Raw genomic sequence first — 20,143 nt, 5'->3', positions numbered from 1 at the left:
CCCAACGCCAACCACAGGTTCAGTAAAAGTGACATAAGAAGCATGTATTGAGAAGTCACTTTTAGGTCCAACTCCATCACACTCAGGAACACAAGTTCCAAAGTAGGGCCCACTGGCAAGGCCTGAACTCCAGAGCCATCTATCATGACCACAGGACCTGGGTGTCTCCATTGCTGGGCACATTTTTAAATTGGGTTGCTTGTCTTTACATCTTTGAGTTGTGTGATCTCTTTATATGACATGGATAGCAAACCCTTGTTGATATGGGATTGTCAATATTTTTCAAAATTTTCTCCCATTGAGTTACATATATATATTCATTATCAGTATTGGTCTATAATTTTATTTTTTGTAGTATCTTTATCTGGTTCTGGTATTAGGGTGATGTTCGCTTCATAGAATGTGTTTAGTAGCATTCTCTCCAGTTTGAATTTTTGGAAGACCTTGAGGATGATTAGTATTGGATCATCTTTAAAGGACTGGTTTTTCTTTCACAGTGCCTCTTTGAGTTTTGGTTCAACTCACTCTGTATCTTTCAAACTTCCCACATTATGTTACCAAAACCAGGCCAGGGATTCACTAATGGGGTACAGATTTTTTCTCCCAGAGTTTGGGGAAAAGTGACCTAAAAGCAGTTTTTCTCATTGCTGTTTCCCAACTGGCCAGCAGATGGCACTCGTTGGCGACCCCTTCCGAGGAAGTGCCTCAATCCCCTGCTTACCCTTGTTTCTGGTCTGGTGAGAATGAGGTTCAAAGCAGGCTGTGTGGTTAAACTCACTGAAGAGAAACCACCCTGCCCTCTGCCACACCCTCCCTCTTCCAGAGAGCTAGATGGTTCTTCCCTTCTCAGTCAGCTGCAGATAGCCATGGGTTTTATTGTTGGGGTCCAGAAGTGGGAAGAGTCTTGGCCAGCAAGACTCAGATGCATGCAAAAAGCACATGCATACACACAGTTGTATGATTAAAGAAGAAGCTCCCTTTATTAGTTTTTACCCACTATATATATATGTATATCTTAGTTTCAGCTGTGATGTAGAATTAACAAGTGATCATGACTTAGGAATTTGTTTTCCTGGTTAATCATAAGCATTTCTAACTTAGTGCAGCTTGCGATTACATGCCTCATTGTGTGTTTACAGCAGGGTATGTTCTGAACATTACAGCTACTTTCAATCCCTTGTGTACTTAACAGATTTTCCTGGGTACTACATGACTTACAAGGCTCCTCAGCCAGAAATGATGGTGACAGTCATTTTCAACCATCTGCGTTCAAAGTTTTCCTTGAACTTCCATCAGGGTCTCACAGAGGCAGCCTGGTTTGCCACATTTCCCCCTTTTTTGTTTGTTAGATGAGTTAGAAACATAAAGAATATATCATCTTTTGATCTTTTCTATACAAATTTGTAGCATAAAGAATGGCTGCGATCAGTAATATAATGAAAGCAGATTTTATCCAATTTTGTATACTAAGATGTGGAAGCCCATTGGAAGGAGAGAGATGTTGTAACACAGATGAAATTACATTAATATATCTTTGACTATGTTTATGGTGATTATGAAACAAATAGGTTTGTAATAAGGCAAGCTCTTGTGAAGTATTCTGAGAAAAAGCAGTATTAAGATTGTGCTGGACAGTTTGCCAGGTTTCACTCAATAAATCTTGTGAAAGGGGGGTTACACAAATGTGAGAAAAGTTACAATCAAATGATGACTTAGTTCACTCAAAGCTTCTTGTTGTCCTATCCACATAACAAAGCTTCTGAGGCATCTAATTTAGACACAATTTCACTATCTACGTTTGTTTGACTCAACAGTTCATTGGTTACATTGTCCATAAATGAATCTAATTCTTCAGCAGTTTGAAGTAGTAGCACCTAATGCAGCAATAGTTACAGTGGAGATTATGGCAGCTATCAGTGTGCCTAGGAAGCACTTTCCTCACAACTTGTCAAAAGCTTCAACCAGTAGGAAAAGCCCTGTCGGAGGTTGCCATTTGCATATGAGGTTAATGGGTACCCACTGTTGTGCCTGTCATGAAAAATAAACAAAGAAGTAATATTTGAAGTAGTAACATTGTGTTGAGTCAAGCAACTTAAATAGTATATAGGAGGTTTAAATGTAACATTATAAACAGCTCCTTTAAAGGTTAGGGAGTGATCGGTAGCTGCAAGGAACACAAAAAGATGGGTTGTACAAACAGTAACAGAACCTATAGGACCTTTAGCCACAATAGTGGCGTTGCACTGAGGATTGTCAGGACAGGCCACAGCACCCTTAGCATATTGTACAATCCAGTGTTCTCTAGGAAAAAAGGCAATCCCAGTCTCCAAAGGTTCAGATGCCATGGAGACTTTAGAGGGTTAAGTAACTGAACTGATGGACTGCCACTACCAGTGCCACTCCATCCAGTTGTCTTATTAACAGGAAGATTATAGTTAGTAACATTTTTTACATAAACTTCCAGCCCAGGTCACCCAGGGTTATAGTTAACTTCAGCTTGTAAGTGGGAGGTCAGAGACCCTTCTTGGAGGGGTCCATGATATGGCTTTATGTTCTGGGCTGGCAACCAGCAGATCCCTGTAGAAGTAGAAACACAAGCATACCCCATCCCCATGTAATGAGGGAGGCAGGTCCCTGCCCTTCAGGCCCAAGTTAAGATCCTTATACCAAACCAGTGGATGTGAATGAGGATGTGAGGAGCTAGAAAATGCCTTTCTACTGTAGAATGGGAATGAGCATCACGATTTATAAAATTTAATGTATATAAGACTTTTTGGATCCTTCTGCATTCCCACCAGCAGTGGATGAGTGTTCCCAAAATGCTGTTTGATCTAATATAAGGGGGAAATAGAAAGGAGAAATGAGTTTATATGGCTATGAGTCTCTAAAAAAAAAAGTCTGGAGGCTGTCAGAAGGATTGCCCTTATGCACAACTGAGCAGAGTCTAAGAGACAGATAAAATAGATACAATCCCCAGGTATTGGTTCCTTTGAGGGCTAAAGGGACCGACGGGTTCTACGGTCATGGTAGATAGGGTTCACTGCCATGTCAGATGGCCCTTCTATGGAGCTGGTGTTTCTGCATGATGAAACTGGACCCAGAGGGGATCTCTTTTCATAAGACTATCATGCTACTTTACTGGAATTGTAGTTGGTATTGGGGTTTAAGATATATTTAGGGGATTGAATCTTTTTACTGACAATATGATAGCCAGGCCCTGAGCCTCAACAGACTCCAGCTCCTACAATCTGAATTATTGGACTCACCTCACTCAGCTAAGATGGAGTTGAAGAAGGACAACCACCATACCATGGAGCCTAGAGTGCCTACAACTGAAAGCAGGAGGATTGCATCCAGTAACCATGTGGAATCTGAGCCTCCTCTTGACATAGAGGTGCAATGGACACAACCAATCCAAGGACCTCAGAGAAAAGGTGGCAATGGAGTGGGAAAAGTGGGCATGGTGGCTGATGGGTATGGGGAATGGCAGGAAGAGATATGTGGAGGTGCCTTTGGGACTTGGAGTTGTGCTGGATGGTGCTTCGGGGGCAATCACCGGACATTGTAAATCCTCCCAGGGCCCACTGGATGGAATGGGGGAGAGTATGGGCCATGATGTGGACCAATGACCATGAGGTGCAAAGATGTCCAGAGATGTACTTACCAAATGCAATGGATGTGTCATGATGATGGGAGTGAGTGTTGCTGGGGGGGGGAGGGGTGCGGTGGGGGTGGTGGGGTCGAATGGGACCTCATATTTTTTTAATATTTTTACAAAATCAATAAAAATAAATAAATCAAACCAAAGGAATAAAAATTTAAAAGTAAAAAAAAAGCAAAAGGAATGATTGATACTTTCAGATCATCATTAATATTGTTTTTTTATTACTCTATTCTACACTAAAATAAAAGAATGATTTCCTGAAAAAAAAAAAAAAAGACTTTTTGTAACTGGTCACATGGAGGGGAGATCCATATTCTCCTTTTCATGTTTTTTAAGATATGTTTTCAGGAGATGGTGGGAACACTCTACAATAGCTTGGTCTTTTGGATTATGAGGAATGCCAGTAATATGTTGAATATTCCAATATTGTATGAAAACATTGAAGAGCCTATGAAGTATAAGTGGGACCATTATCCGTTTTTAAAAATGCAGGGATGACCCGTGATGGAGAAAGCTTGAAGATGTGAACACACATGAGAGGAGTGTTCTACAGTGTGTAAAGAAGCAAATAAATAATGTGAGAATAGAATAGTAACATGAATATACTTCAGTCGGCCAAATGAGGGATAGTGAGTCACATCCATCTGCCATAATTCATTCATTAGGTTGTAAGCCACATGGGTTAACAGCCAGTGCAGGTTGCGGTGAAGTCACAGCTCGGCAATCAGTACAGCTGTGGACTGTTTTTTTAGCTCAAGCAAGGGAGAACTTAAACTGTTTTATGAGAGCTCTGGCATTTTGGTGAAAGAAATCATGAGATAAATGAGATTGTTGAAAAGCAAGTGTAGAAGTCATGACTAAGTGGTCAGCTTAGGCATTTCCCCCTGATAATGGTCCTGGTAAAGAAGTGTGAGAACAGAGGTGAGTAATATAAACAGGGTTAATTCGAGCATCTAAAAGAGATTGGAGGGTAAGAAAAAGTACGTGTAAAACTTTGTCATGCAAAGGTTTAATAAGTGCAGTTTGAATAGTGTGAACCACATAGACAGAATAAGCAGAGACGCTAGCGATATTAGAGGCTGCGAAGAAAGATACTGTAAGGATGCGATGACTGCAGCAAGTTCAGCCTTTTGTATGGGTGAGTAGCCCTGCAAAGTAAATGATTGCCAGCCTTCTGGCATTTTCCAGGTAATAGCAGCTTTAGCGGTTTTTCCAGATCCGTGGACAAAAACAGTGAGAAATTAGATGAGAAATAACAATAGGGAGAGTAAAAGATAAGTATGCAAGTGTTGGAGGAATTTATCAGCAAGAAGGGAAAAGTTAACATTCCCCTAGCACTCTATTAAAGCAACTTGAAAGTCATGAGAATGCTGTAGCAAAGCATCCAACTGGGGGGTGGTAAAGGGAATGAATACTGATGAAGGTTCCTTTCCACTTACCTGCAAGCAGTGATTCTGTCCCTTTATGATTTAAAAGGCAACAAGTTGGGCAGCGGACTTGGCCCAGTGGTTAGGGTGTCCACCTGCTGCGGTCGGTACGTCCTGTTGCGGTCGGTACATCCTGTCCGGTGGATGACCAGGCAGGAGAGGCCTAGGCTCCTGCGGGGGCTCGCAGGCGTGGAGGGCGCACGGCGGAGAAACCACCAGGGAGACGAGGTGAGCACGCAGGTCTAATTTATTAGGGGAAGTACATGTGTTTATATAGGGTTATGGGGGAGTGAGCAGGGGACTGATTGGCTGTGGCCAAAGGGGGATTGGATTGGCGGTGGCGAGCAGTTGGTGGGGGGAAGAGGCAGATTCTAGGTTGGTGAAGGGGTGGCACCGGCGGGAAAGGGGAACGGGGCTGGGAGTGATTGGTAGGGACTAGTTCCTTGCCCTTTATGGTGCGGCTTGTGCTGCGGCTTGACAGTGCGGGAGGGGGGATGTGAGCGTAGGTAGCTCCTGCTGGCTATCAGCAAGCCGGTGTTGGTTGCCTGGGTGGGGCCGAGGGCAGTGCACCCGTTCCATGGCTGAGGGCAGTTCACCCATTCCAGCCGCCCTACACCCGAGTGGTGGGCTGCGCATATCCCCCACTGGGCGCAGCTATGCTTGCCAGCCAGACTTCAGCCTGCCTCTCCTCATCTCCCCCTCTCTTTTTGTTTATGGCCAATGTGGCTGCAGCTATTAGTTTCTGCTGATTTTGGGTATCTTGGAGAGACAGCAGAATGCGGCGCACACCATAGAAGACGAGGAAAAGAAGAATACAAAGAAGTCCAATAGACCCATATGCGATGAGGGAAGACGAGGAGAATGAACTAGCCAGTTTAAGCATAAAGGTGCCAGAGGTGTTGTCGGCGCCAGTTGCAGTAGGGAAAAGGTCTCCCCTGGTGGAGGGGGTGAATATAAGGGCATTTTGATAGAGGTTGGGGACCGGATCTCCGGTGCTACTGGTAGTTGTATTAGACCCTGTGGTGTTAGGGAAAAAGGTGAATAGGAGAGCATCTGCAGGGGGGGGAAGTGAAACGTTGAATGTAACAGATCGGAGCGCTTCCTTCGGGTTGCACAGTAGCAGAGAACAGTTAGTATGATAAATCTTGGGGTAGGTAGGGCTTTCGGGGGTGAGGAAAAGAAAGCCAGGAGGGTGACGGACTGCAGCCCACACGGGTCGTGAAGTGGGCAGGGCGGTGGCTGCGGAGAGAAGGAGGATTAGTAGGGCTACAAGGTTGATGGGCTGGTTAGGCGGGAGGGGAGTTTGTGCTCGGACTTGGCGATAGAGATTGAGGAGCAGTTGTTCTTCTGTTGGAGGAATTGGGTCGTCCAGAACGAAGCGCATCATCTGGTGGGTTAGGTGCCTCAGTCGTCGGTGTTCCCTCCTTGTCAGGCACTGGGTCTGCAGGTGCAGGGCGGATGTTGCATCCCGGGATCCAGATGGGTTGGGGGGCATCATCTGGGAAAACACAAGCAAACCCTCTCCCTTGGGTGAGGAGGGGGCAGGGCCCCCTCCAAGTATTGCTTTCTGGGTCTTTCCAATAAACAAAGGGGCTTGTGTGGGCCGGTAGGAGGCCTCCCAGTGCCTATGGAGGGTGGATAGTCCCTCTGTCAAAGGTGAGTATATTGAGGAATATTAAAGATGCAGTGACTAGGTCACTTGTTTGCACTTGGGGAAGTATTTCTTTCTCTTTTTGAATTTGTATTTTGAGCCGGCGGTGAACGCTCTCAACTATAGCCTGTCCTTGCGGGTTATAGGGGATCCCAAAGTGATGAGTAATATTGTAAAGTCGTAGGAAGGCGGTAAAGGAGGTGCTGCGATAGGCTGGCCCGTTGTCAGTTTTTAGGTCCCATGGAACTCCCATGAAGAGAATAGCCTGGCGCAATGCCTTAATGCAATGCTTAGTGGTCTCTCCCACAAGGGGTGCCGCGTAACACATGCCAGAGAAGGTGTCAATGGCTACATGCATATATTTGAGGCGCCCGAAAGATGGGACATGTGTGACATCTAATTGTCATCTCGAATTGGGCTTGAGCCCACGGGGATTAACTCTCTGTGGCTGTAGTGGCCCAAGGGGCAGAAAGGGGGCACAGGTCTTACAGCTGCGCACCAAGTGTTTGCAAGTTTTAATGGGCAGGCTCAATAGGTGACGAAGTGGGGTTGCCGAGAAGTGAAACCTGGCGTGCAGCGTTTTGGCCTGGTTGACTGTATCTCCAGTGGGCTGGGCAGTAGATATGGAAACTGCCCGATTGGCTGTCTTGTTCCCCGAAGTGAGGGGGCCGGGCAGGCTGGAGTGACTCCTGATATGTGCAATGTACCAGGGAGCCTGGCGGTGTTCAAGGAGACGTTGCAGGCTGGCAAGGGCTTCGTTGATGGGCGTAGAGCCCGGGAAGAAGGTGGAGAGTGCTAGGACCCGACAGACTTGGAGGGTATATAGACTGTCAGTGAAGATGCTGACTGGCTGAGCCTGGAAGGTATGCAGGGCAAGGCATACAGCCAGTAATTCTCCCACCTGCACAGAATGCGGGTTGATGTGGGTGAAAACCTTGGGCTCTAACACGGCAGGTTGGTAAACAACCATGGCGAATTTGGTGGTGGAAGCGTCTGTGAACACAGTGGTGACAAACGGGATAGGATTGGAAGTAGGGAAGGGGTGGAAGGGGCTTTGAAAGGGGAGCTTGGTGATTTTTTGAAGTAACTTATGGCTGGGGTAGTGATTGTTAAAGTTACTCGAGAACCCTTCTAGTAGGACCTGCATGTCTTCATTGTCTCGTATGAGGAGGTCAGTTTGCTTGGCGTCTAGTGGCCAGATGATGGTGGCAGGTTTGACTTCAAAGGTATGGATAGCTAGGGTGATTAAGTCCAAGGCTAAGCTGATTTATAACCTGACAGCAGGGCAGATCTTACGTAGCCTGCTCTTGGCTGGATGGAGCCAGAGCAGTCTGCTAGAGGACTCCAGTGGGTGTACCTTGAGTGGGCAGGATTAAAGCCAGCAAAGGCAGGCTGGGGTCAAACCTGTGCAGGCAGCACTTGTCTAATGCCTTGTTAACGGCCTGAATTGCAGCTTTGGCCTCTGGGGTGAGCCTGATACGTCGTGTTAGGGCAGAGGCTGGGCCCGAGTCTGATTGCAAAAGGGCAAAGAGTGGCTGGAGCTGGGCGGTGGTGATAGGCAGAGCGGAGCGAACTTAGTTAATATTACCACAGAGTTGTTGTAGTTCAGTGAGGGAGAGGCGCTCTGGGACAGCGAGCTGCGGAACTGCTGGTGTGACATACCTGTCAATTTGGAAGCCCAGAAATGTGAATGGCAGTTTAACTTGGATTTTTTCGGGCTGGATGGTAAGACCTATGTCAGCAAGGTTAGTTCGCAGCATGCTGAGAACTACTTGGAGCTTCTCTGCCTCTTTGCATGCTACCAGGATATCATCCATATAGTGAATAATGTGCGCCCAAGGCCGTAGTGGCGGGACAGCGCAATCAACATAGCGCTGACAAATGGCAGGGCTGTTGCGCATGACTTGAGGGAGTACTCTCCACTGGTATCTATCAGAGGCACCTGAGTGGTTAGGGAGGGGTACTGTGAAGGCGAAGCGCTGGCAGTCCTGCGGATGGAGTGGGATAGAGAAGAAGCAGTTTTTAATGTCAATGGTGGCCACGTGGAAATGGCACGGAATGGCTACGGGGTGTGGGAGGCCAGGCTGGGGCAACTCCATAGGTAAGATATGCTTGTTAATTTCACAGAGGTCATGGAGGAGCCGGTACTTGCCAGTGGATTTTTTCCGAATAACAAAAACTGGCGAGTTGTATGGACTTGTGGAAGGTTCAATGTGACCAGCCTTGAGTTGCTCACTTACGAGCGCTCTGAGGGCGGCAAGTTTATGGGAAGGTAAAGGCCACTGTAGAGGAGTGGGTGCAGGAGGTGTTAAATGAGCAGTGGAGCAAGTTATTGGGGGGCTGCGTGGTGATGACAGCTCTGCAGGCCTCTACGACATCTCGGCCCCATAGTATTTGGTCAATGGTGGTCAGGAATAGCGGTTTAAAGGTACCGCGGCGTCCCTCGGGATCTTCCCATTCTATAGGGAGAGAGGCTCGGAGAGAGGGGGACGTGCCAGTGGCCCCGACCACCGAAGGCCCATCTTGGACTGCCCATTGGGTGGCATAGTGGGCAGGGAAACAGGATACCTCAGCCCCAGAATCGAGCGTGCCTTGGTACCAGCGGTTGTTAATTTTAAAGCTTCGGAGGGGCTTCTCAAGGAAGACGGGCATGGTCCACATTATGGTTTGGGGCCGGGCATCAGCTGGGGGCGTGCCTCTTGGGCGTGGGGCTGAGGCCTGCCCCTGGTGGAGTTTAAAGGCTGTGGCGCGCTGTTAGAGTGGCAGTCTCGGGCCCAATGATAACCCTTGCCACAACGGGGGCAGGGTGTGGGAGGCCCCCGGCGGGGTGGCCGCTGAGGTGGAAGTGGCGGGGGTGGGGGGTGGGGGGAGTGGCCGTGGGAGCAGGCAGCCTGGGCGCCTCAGGGCACTCTTTGGCAAAGTGCCCAGTATTGCCGCATTTAAAGCAGCCTGCATTCAGCGCCATGGCAGCCGAAAAGGCCTGTGTGAGCGCGGCAGTATGCATATCTAGGCCACTGCAGGCTAGAACCCAGTCATGAATTGCCTTCTCTCTGACGGGAACAATGGCCTGCTTACAGATGGGGTTGGCGCCTTGCAAGATGAGCTCTCGGGCAAGGGCTGTCTGGGCTTGAGGGTCTGCGACTTTACGCTCACAGGCTTGGAGGACGCGGGAGACAAAGGCGGAGAAGTCCTCGTCCTTGCCTTGTGTGAGCTTGGTGAAATTGTCAGCTTTAATAGCGGAACATGAGCGAAATGCTCGGAGGGCAATATCGCGCAGCTGAAGCCAGAAGCCGGCCGGGGCGCGCTGGTAGACTACATGGTTGCCGAATTGGCCAGAGCCGGTGAAGGCGTCTGCCGGGATCTGTACGCCAGTTGCGGCGTTGGTTGCAATTTGTTTTTCTGCCTCAGCATGAAAGTAGGCTCTCCAATCTATAAACTGGCCGGGGGTGAGGATACCCGGAGCCAAGGAGGTCCAGTCATAAGGGATGCAGAGGTTTGTGGAAATCTCTTCCAACATCTGCATGGCATATGGGCTCCCCAACCCATCTTCCTTGACTGCCTTTCTAAGGCATCTAATGTCCTCCGGGTCGTGGGGATACCAGGGGAGTGGGCACTGCAGGGAGGGAGTGACATTCATGGGGAAGCAGGAGACGGGAGGGGTTAGGGTGCTCGGGGGAGCGCCACCGGCTGGCGGGGGCGCCTGTGCTGGGGCGGGAGTGAAAGGGTTGGTGCTCATGGTAGCGGGGCGCTGAGGGAGGGCCGTCATTGGCGCCCAGGGATTGGGCGGAGGACCAGCCCAGGGGTCTGCGGGGGGGGGGGGGGGGACACCCAAACGGATGCGGGCGCAGGGCCAGCCGGGGCACAAAATGGCCGCTCAGACTCACAAGATGGCCGACCAGGTGCACGCACACCGAAGGCGTCACAAAATAGCTGCTTGGGCTCATAAAATGGCCAACCTGACGCACGCGCGTTGGTAGCGTCAGAGGGCCAGCCTGCTCTTCTGCCCTCGACAGGGAGGGGCGGGTAGAGGGAGGTCACCGCCCTATGGGGCGGGTCTGGTTCCTCCTCAAACGACCTCCTCCTTTCTGGCGGGGAAGAAGGAGGAAGTTCGCCACCTTGGCGGGACTTAAGGTTGGTTTGCTTGGGCGGGTCTAGGTTGTGCGCGTTGTTAAGCTGCTCGACAAGAGACTCCGCGTCGGAGTCCTGGTCCGAGTTGGAGCCAGACCCGGGGCAAGAGGGGGATGTCTTTCCCTCCTTATCTCGCAACTGAGAGGACAGGACCTGCGACGTGGGGGGGCGAGAGCCCTGGAGGCAGGAGCGGATGGTAATCAGCGTAGGCACAAGGCCAGGGGGGAAACGCTTCCCTTCGTGCTCCATGGCACTGGTGACCCGGTCGATAAGGCGTTCGTAAGTACCGGGGTCCCAAAGGTGGCAAGTCATGAGCCAAGGGTTAAAGGGAAGGAGAAGGTCCCAATAAACTTGCAGTCGGCGAACTGAAACTTTGCACTTGTGGGTGTCTAAGAGTCCGGCAAGGGCACGGACTTGGGGCGCTTGGAGAGATGACAACCTACCACCCATTTTAGGCCTAGGGAGCCGGAAGGTTTGGGGCCCTTACCTAGTGAGTGCGGCGATCGGGAAGCGGCGGCTACCGGGGGTCTCGGACAGGGCGGCGAGCAGGAGGCACCCTACTCAGCGGTAAAGGAAAATGGCGTCGACAAAGGCAATGAGAAGGGAGGTAAGGAGGCAGAGAAAGACGGCAGTTGGAGCAGTCGAGCGTGAAAGTGAGGGGCAGTAGTGGTGTAATATGGCGAGGACAGCAAGGAGGATGATCAGGAGAAGGAGAAAGACGGGGAAAAGGGAAAGAAGAGCAGGGTTCATGGGCAGGGAGGGGCCGGCAAGTTATGGAGCGAGGCGGAGTAGGGCCTTACCGGTTCACGGCGGGCAGTGCCCCACGTGGGGTTCCAGTTGCAGTCGGTACATCCTGTCCGGTGGACGACTGGGCAGGAGAGGCCTAGGCTCCTGCGGGGGCTCGCAGGCGTGGAGGGCGCACGGCGGAGAAACCACCAGGGAGACGAGGTGAGCACGCAGTTCTAATTTATTAGGGGAAGTACATGTGTTTATATAGGGTTATGGGGGAGTGAGCAGGGGACTGATTGGCTGTGGCCAAAGGGGGATTGGATTGGCGGTGGCGAGCAGTTGATGGGGGGAAGAGGCAGATTCTAGGTTGGTGAAGGGGTGGCACCGGCGGGAAAGGGGAACGGGGCTGGGAGTGATTGGTAGGGACTAGTTCCTTGCCTTTTATGGTGCGGCTTATGCTGTGGCTTGACAGTGCGGGAGGGGGGATGTGAGCGTAGGCAGCTCCTGCTGGCTATTAGCAAGCTGGTGTCGGTTGCCTGGGCGGGCCGAGGGCAGTGCGCCCGTTCCATGGCTGAGGGCAGTTCACCCATTCCAGCCACCCTACACCCGAGTGGTGGGCTGCGCATATCCCCCACTGGGCGCAGCTATGCTTGCCAGCCAGACTTCAGCCTGCCTCACCTCAACCTGCCACGGTTCAAACCCCGGGCCTCCTTGACCTGTGTGGAGCTGGCCCATGCGCAGTGCTGATGTGCGCAAGGAGTTCCCTGCCATGCAGGGGTGTCCCCCACATAGGAGAGCCCCATGCGGAAGGAGTGTGCCCCATAAGGAGAGCCGCCCAGTGCAAAATAAAGTGCAGCCTGCCCAAGAATGGCACCGCACATATCAACAGCTGACACAGCAAGATCACACAACGAAAAGAAATGCAGTTTCCCAGTGCCACTGATAAGGATAAAAGCGGTCACAGAAGAACACACAGCGAATAGTCACAGAGAGCAGTCAACGGGGGGGGGGGGGGGGGGGAAGGAGAGAGAAATAAATATTTTTAAAAAGGCAACAAGTTGAACGTGTGGTGTAAGTGATTTCTTTGGGATATGGGATAAATAAACCTACTCGAGAATGCGAAGTGCTGGAGGCAATCGGTCTATCAATCTTATTGGAGAATGTGGTGTAAAAAGAAAAAATGTATCGAGAAGTGAGGGGTTAAGATGATCTAAATACCTTCCTGAGATGGCTTGTGACACCAAGTTCAGTTCAGCTTTAGCTTCATTAGTTAGCACCCATTTGGAAGTCCGATTTATATCTCCCTTAAGGGTGTTAGACAGAGGTAGTTGCTATGTAGGAATACCTAATGTGGGTCTTATCCAGTTTATGACTCCCAAAATATGCTGCAAATAATTTAAAGTTCAGAAGGAATGGTCAACTTAAAGGTTGACAGCTGCATGTTTCTGTTGGCTAAAATATAACCTAAATACTGCTTCCGTTCAACTCTCTGAATTTTTTCTTGAGTGATAAGTAACTCATTAATTTCGATGATGTGAAGGACTTCATGTAAAAGAACCTGTAAGCTTTTTTCTGTATTGGCTGCAAGTAAAATATCATCCATATAATGATAGAGAATAACTCTTGGATATTTTTCACAAATAGGCTGTAAAATTTGATGAAGTAGATATTGACAAATGGTAGGTCTATTAACCATACCTTGAGGAAGCAGAGTCCATTGATATCTCTGCATGGGAGAAGCATTGTTAATAGCTGGCAAGGAAAAAGCAAACCCAGGGTGGTCTTGCAGAGCTAAGGGAGTAGGAAAGAAACAGTCTTTCAAATCAATAATAATTAGAAGTCAATTTGGGGGGAGAAAAGCGGGGTTAGGGAGACCTGATTGTAGGCCTCCCATGGGTTGAATCATTTTGTTAATTTGTCTAAGATCATGAATAAGTCTCCATTTTCTGGATTTTTTTGTAATAACAAAGATAGTGTTCCAGGGACTGTGGGACATTTCTATATAAGCAAGGGCTAATTGTTCTTTCACCAGTTGATGAGCATGATAAAATTTCTCCTCTAATAAAGGCCACTGATCAACCCATACAGGCTTGTAGAGATCCTCGTAAGGGACAGAGGAGTTAATCAATCAGTGGCCATCATCAAAAATGTGGAATGGTTATTTGGGCATTCCATTGGGATAGTAAGTCTCTTCCCCACAAATTAATAGGGATGGGGATAACATAAGGTTGAAATGTCCTTGTGTCCCTCTGGCCCAGTTACTTGTAACAGCATAGAACTGCACTGTGTAGTTGTTGAGCCTCCTATTCCTTGCAAAGGAAAGGAGCAAGATTCTTTAGGCCAGGCCGATGGCCAAAACGACTCTGAAATAACCAATACATCAGCTCCCATATCAACTAGCTTAGGAAACTCTATTCCATTTATGGATATTGTTAGCATAGGTTTATTCTGCTGTGGGGCTGGAGTACAGAATTGAACAGTGGCACTGCCAAAGCCCCCAGCTCAATCTTTAGATTCTGATTTGATAGGAGGCATAGGAAGCAGCAAAAGTTATGCAATACACTGCCCCATTGGAACAATTTGAAACACATTGGAACTAAGCATAATTTTTTATTTCTCCTGTATAATCATTCTCAGTAGCACCAGGGTGAACATTGAGCCATTAAGAGTAGTACTGGAGCGTCCTACAAGAAGACATAGGTGTTTTTGGGTAGAGGGCCCCAAACACCGGTTGGAACCAATTCAATCTCATTCGGTTTGTTTTAAAATTATTTCTTGGGTGGAGCAAAGGTCAAGTCCAGCACTTCCTCGGGTCAGAGGTCAGAGATTGAGGACTGGGTGTTTTCCGAAATGCCTGAGGTTTTTGCTCTGGTATGTTTTGAGAGCACCAGGAGCCGAGCTCCTCTGGGCATTTCTGGATAGGAGTCGCCCTTGACTGTCAGACCAGGATTTGCATTGATTAACCCAATGTCTTCCTTTTTTACTTTTAGGACAGACTTGAATGGGCAAGCGTTCAGAAGGGGAAGAATTTTTAACAGTACAATTCCTCTGAACATGTCCTCTTTTCCCACATTTAAAACAAGTGACATTATATTAATAAAAGCAGCAAGAACTTTTCCTTTATGGATCTCAGTACCCACATTTTGACAAGCATTTAGATAATCCCCTTTGGCAACTGCAGTGGGTTTGACAGGTAACAGAACCTGCTGACAATCAGCATTAGCATTTTCATAAGCCAATTGCATAAGCAATGTATCAGCGGCCTGAATATTGTCTATTTGCCTATCATTAGCCTCTTTAAGCCAATCTATGAAATCCATATAAGGTTCATGGGCACCCTGTCTAATGGAGGCAAAAGATTTCTGAGGACATTTACCTTCTGGTACAGCCTTCCATGCCTTTTGAGCAATTTCAAAACATTGAGTAAACAACCTCTGATCTGCTTGCGCCTGAGCCAGAGGATTGGCAAATTGGCCTTTACCAAGAAGAGTTTCAAGAGTAACAGGAATCTGGTGATTAAGATTTGGAATATGCTGCTGTTCAGCTCCTTCATGATAGTCAGTTAGCCAAATGCTGTTTTGAGCCAACATAGAGTGTGGACTAACCTTTTCCAGTCTACTGGTATCATAGCATGAGCATTTGCCAAGGCTCTGAGGACTCCCTCTGTATTGGAGGAGTGTGTTTCATTGTCTTTTATACTCCTTTTTAATTCTTTAAAAACATTACTATAAGGAAGGGGCTCATAAACAGGCTGTTGTTGAAGATTTACCACCACCGGATACAAACTGGCCTATCTATCCCCCTCCTTTAAGACTTCTTTTAAACATTTTTGCATTTGGGGAACAAAATTGCGACCACATTCAGAGATACCTCTCTCAAGTACAGAGGCTTTGGGAAGTACTTCTTTGGAAGCCTCAGGGACCGAAAGCTCCAGGAAAGGTTCACATGGTTCAGGATCTGAATCCAATTGTACTGGCTCAAGGGCAGATTTAATGAAACCACAGAGGACTAAGTGCTCACCAGTAACCTGTCCTCCTGCTTCATGATGATAATTCAATTTCTCACCCACCTTATTCCAGTCTCACAAATCTAGGCTCTCCTCATTGGGAAACCAAGGACAGTAATCAAAAAGACATTGAAAAAAGATATACGTTGCCCCTGTGCTACCTTAGTTCTGGCAGCTTTGAGCACCTACTGCAAAATCTTAAGAAATTTTGACCATTCCTTAGGTAACTGTGCTCCCATAGTTATAACAAGTCATGGACATGAATTATCTTGCTTCCCTTACCAGGAATGTATGACTGCACTCAGGATTCCTCCTTGTCCACGACATTGTGTGGGGTCCCTGTTCAGGCACCATTTGTTGGGATTCAGAAGTGGAAGTCTTGTCCAGCAAGACTCAGGTGCCTGAAGAAAGCACATGCATACACTCAAGTTGTATGCTTAAAGAAGCTCCCTTTATTAGTTTTATCCAGTTTTATCCAGGATATATATATATCAGGCTCTTAGCTATGATGTAGAATTAACAATAGATTCCAGCTATGATGTAGAATTAAGTGATCATGACTGAGGAATTCATTTTCCTGGTTAATCATAAGCATTTCTAACTTAGTACAGCTCACAATTAAATGTCTCATTGTGTGTTTACAGCAGGCTATGTTCTGAACATTACAGCTACTTTCATCCCCGTGTGTACTCAACAAATTTTCCTGGGTTCTGTATGACTTAGAAGGCTCCTCAGCCATACGTGATGGCAATGCATTCAAAGTTTTCCTTGAACTTCCATCAGGGTCTCATAGAGGCAACCTGGTTTGCCACAGGTTTTATAAGACTTCATGCCTTGAGAATGGGTGCTGGGAACCTTTTCCTCCTGCCAGGGGTGTTTAGTAACTCACAGTTGTCATTTCGGGTTCTTTGGCTCTCTGTCCCTTGCCCTCCTGGGGCTTGGGCAGCACTGTCCAGGTTTGTCAACCCCCAATACAGGTCCTTCCAACAGCTCTTTGCCCTTTCTCCACTGCTTTTGTGAGAGTTGAGCCCTGCCTGTGTACTCTGATGCCATCTACCCAAAAGTCTCTAAGCTTTACTTTTTGATGCATCCCATAGGATTTGATATGTTGTGTTATTTTTTTTAGATCAGATTAAGATATTTAGGAATTTCCCTGTAATGTCTTCATTGACCCATGGATTATTCCAATGGTCATTATTTAACGTTCAAATCTCAGGAGGTTTTCCAGACTACTTTCTGTTGTTGACTCTAATTTCATTCCATTACAATTGGAGAACATACTTTGCATAATTTCAAATTTACAGAGACTTTAGGTTTTTGTTTTGTTGTTGTTGTTATTTTAATTTGAACAGCAGAATTTGTAACTGGAGAACATTTCTTGTGTACTCGAAAAGAATGTGTATACTGCAGCCAATGGATGGAATGTTTTGTTCATGTCAGTTATGTAGAGTTGGTTGATGATGCTGTGCAAATCTTCTATACCTTGCTGAATTTATGTCTAATAGTTCTATCAATTATTGGAAGGAGGTATGGAAACCATAGACTATGATTGTTCAATTACCTCATTCTCTTTTCAAATCTCTCAGGTTATTTCTTCAGGCATTTGAAGTCTCTGCTGTTAGGCATGAACATATTTTACAATTGTCATGTCCTTAAGATGTAATAACATTTTAATCATTATGAAATATTCCTTATTGTCTTTATAATATTTATTGCCCTAGAGCATACTGTCTTAGTTTGCTAAATCTGCCAATGCAAAGTTACCTGGAATGGATTCATTTTTACAAAGCTTCTGGATGCTGCTCACTTCAGAAAAAGAAGGTAGAGGTGAAGGAGAAATTGTGGGCAGAACTGTGGGTAATATGTGAAGATGATGAGAAGAGAGGGTCTTGATATGTGTCTGTTTCTATCTCAAGTTCTTCGCTGGCAGCAGGTGTGGGGACCAGGCAACCCTGGTAAAAGGACGGCTTTATCCCCATTTTTCCTCTTCTGATGGGACACCACTGTGTAACCCCAGCTGTGTGTGTGGGCTGTGCCAGGGGAAATGCAATGGGAGTCATGACTTGCCTGAAACCACACAGGCAGTGGGGAAGGCATCACAACTTAGAACTTGGAGAAGGAACCACTGGCCAGGAACAAGGGTGAGTGTCAGGGAACCTCAATGTCTGTTAGGACTGACAGGATGAGTGGAGAGAATGGACCATGGACACTTCAATTTGAGAGGTCAATTAGTGATTGGAGGGTGACAAAAATGGTTTCAGTACAAAGAGTAGGTGCACCCTATCTCCTTGATCTCAGCTCTTTTTCTTGATTATAATCTCATATGACACTTATCTCTTAATACAGGTTGAGAACATGTCCATCCAGTGCTCAACTAAACTCTCCACACCCCTCAGAATCAAATCCTAGTCATTAAATGCCATATCTCCAGGCAGTCCAACTGCTCTAGCCATGGGCCTGGATAAGAGCCCAGGCAGGTGGTTGACTGAGTACCTCAGCCCTTCTCCACCTTCCTCCTGGCTTAAATATACCCTGCACATGCAGGGCATCCCACGGCTTGCTAAAGAAATCAAACCATGTATTTTTCTGTTTGTTTATTTTACAATCAAGTTGGTTTGACTTTCATTGAAAAGAAACAATTTTAGACCTGAATATAATTTTCTACATGTATTCCATATAAAATTTTCAGTCATTATTTTGGGAAGAGAGAGAACAGTGGTTGTGGAATGATCCTTGGAAGAGACCAAAGGCTCCTGAGCCTTTGTCCCCTTAGCCACAAAAGTGAAACCCTCCCCATCTAGTTGGACAAGACTCATTCCTGCACAGAAATACACAAAGCAACTTCATATCCTCCCTGCCTACATCATATTGCATACAAATAAATTTTGATGCACTTGTGAATCTTCTTTTACCCCATACACTTTTTCCGTCCTTATTAGCATTAGGAAATAGGCTAACACTACTTACACATTTAGTAATCCTGAGTCTGAATGTGCTATGTCTATACAGAGGCTGAAACACACAGAGCCATGCCCCTGGGAAGGCAGCTTGGTGGTCTCTGCTCAAACCAACTGAACAGCAACTGGCCTGCTTGTGCTGAGGACCATGGAAGGCACAATGTCTACATCCTTTAGGTAAGGAAAACACAACACTTATGAAGGATGTTGTCTCACATATCAATTATGGAAAATTAGCTGAAAGTCCAGAAGCTAGAAAGGTAGAAGAGGAACTCTCCATAAGGAAATTATTAGGAGATACAGATAATACTACGATGTCCATCCACTGATGGCCACCTGAAGTGGAGCCAGGGCTTGTGAGAAGGCATAATGAAAAAGATCACAGGGGACCTGTCACTTAACAGGAAAACCATGAAATTTCTCTTTACCCAGGAGCAGCCTGAAGGAAGACAGACTGAAGCAGGAGGGCAGAACTAGGTCAGTCACCCGTGGATGCATAGAGACTTCAGCCATCCGTATCCTTCCACCTTCACCATGCCACCATCCCTCAAGCAGCAAGATTGGACGTATACAATATTGTAGCCCTGAGAGCATTTTTAAGCAAAACTACCTTTATTTACATTTACTATACAACTCCTAAAACTACCACTCCTCATCCCCCACCATGGGGTCACGTTCACATTGGAAAGTCTTTGAAGGCCCTCACTGCCCTCCCCACAATCTCTAGAACTGCCAAGGAACAGCAGTAGGGCCAGGAAGCAGCATTTAGAGTCACTTGGCTAAAGCAAGAGGAAATGTACTCTGGGGGTCCACAATGGAAGGTCTGATATGTGGAGAGTTTGGTCCCACTGCTCCCTACTCTCTACATCGGGGCTTCTTCCTTCTATGATCCAAAAGTTGGTCACATGATCTTTTTTGAGGATGAGAAGATTGACTTGCACCCAGAGCCACTGTTTGCCTCCCAGAGGTCCCAAAGTCAGCTATGAGGTGGGATCTGCCTTCAGCAGAAGATGGACCTTCATCTAAAGCTGTGTATGGAGTCTTGGCATCAGGTTGAGGAGTTTGATTGTGACCTCTTTTCACAGATGATACAGGCAGGGATGCTCCATGGGCTCCCTTTATTCCAGAGGTTTGATGGCCAGAATGAGGGAGGGGACTCATGACAAATCTCCATGGCAGCAGGTGATGTTGTGGAGCCAAGAGGAATGCAAGGCTGGGGAGTTCCTCATTTTCCTCTTCATTGGACCCATCTGCAGGCTTGGATTTTGTACTTATAGATTTCTTGCAGAGCCACATCATTTCTGTTTCTGGATCTAGGGGATCTTTGGTGTTGGTGTTGGTGAGGATAGGAGATTTGTTTCTTCATAATTTGAGGATCCTCTTGAGTCCTTGAAAAAACAGCAATGTCTTCAGGGATAGCCAGGCTGTTGTCTGCTCTGCCATCCAAATGTAGGGTAGCAGTACTGACTTTAACCCCTAGAAGTTGGCCGAGGTCAGCTTTACTCTCTGCATCATTTCTAGACTTGCACATGGAAGGAACTGAGCCCAATCCAAGTATTTCATAACTTGGAGGTGCTTCCA

At 47.2% G+C, this 20,143-nt stretch overlaps 1 long non-coding RNA gene across 1 annotated transcript in view; it reads left to right on the top strand.

Moving 5' to 3' along the window:
• LOC131279415 (uncharacterized) overlaps window positions 1–19,519 on the top strand; it is a 41,586-nt gene extending 22,067 nt beyond the window's left edge. Inside the window, exon 3 of the long non-coding RNA XR_011649352.1 lies at window positions 18,615–19,519. This is a non-coding gene — a long non-coding RNA (uncharacterized lncRNA). The remainder of the gene's footprint in view (window positions 1–18,614) is intronic.
• Window positions 19,520–20,143: the final 624 nt, after the last annotated feature.

The sequence above is a fragment of the Dasypus novemcinctus genome, chromosome 8 (genome assembly GCF_030445035.2).
Source record: "Dasypus novemcinctus isolate mDasNov1 chromosome 8, mDasNov1.1.hap2, whole genome shotgun sequence".
NCBI lineage: Eukaryota > Metazoa > Chordata > Mammalia > Cingulata > Dasypodidae > Dasypus > Dasypus novemcinctus.
Note: the sequence above shows the minus strand (reverse complement) of the source record. Positions and strands in the feature narration are given on the sequence as shown.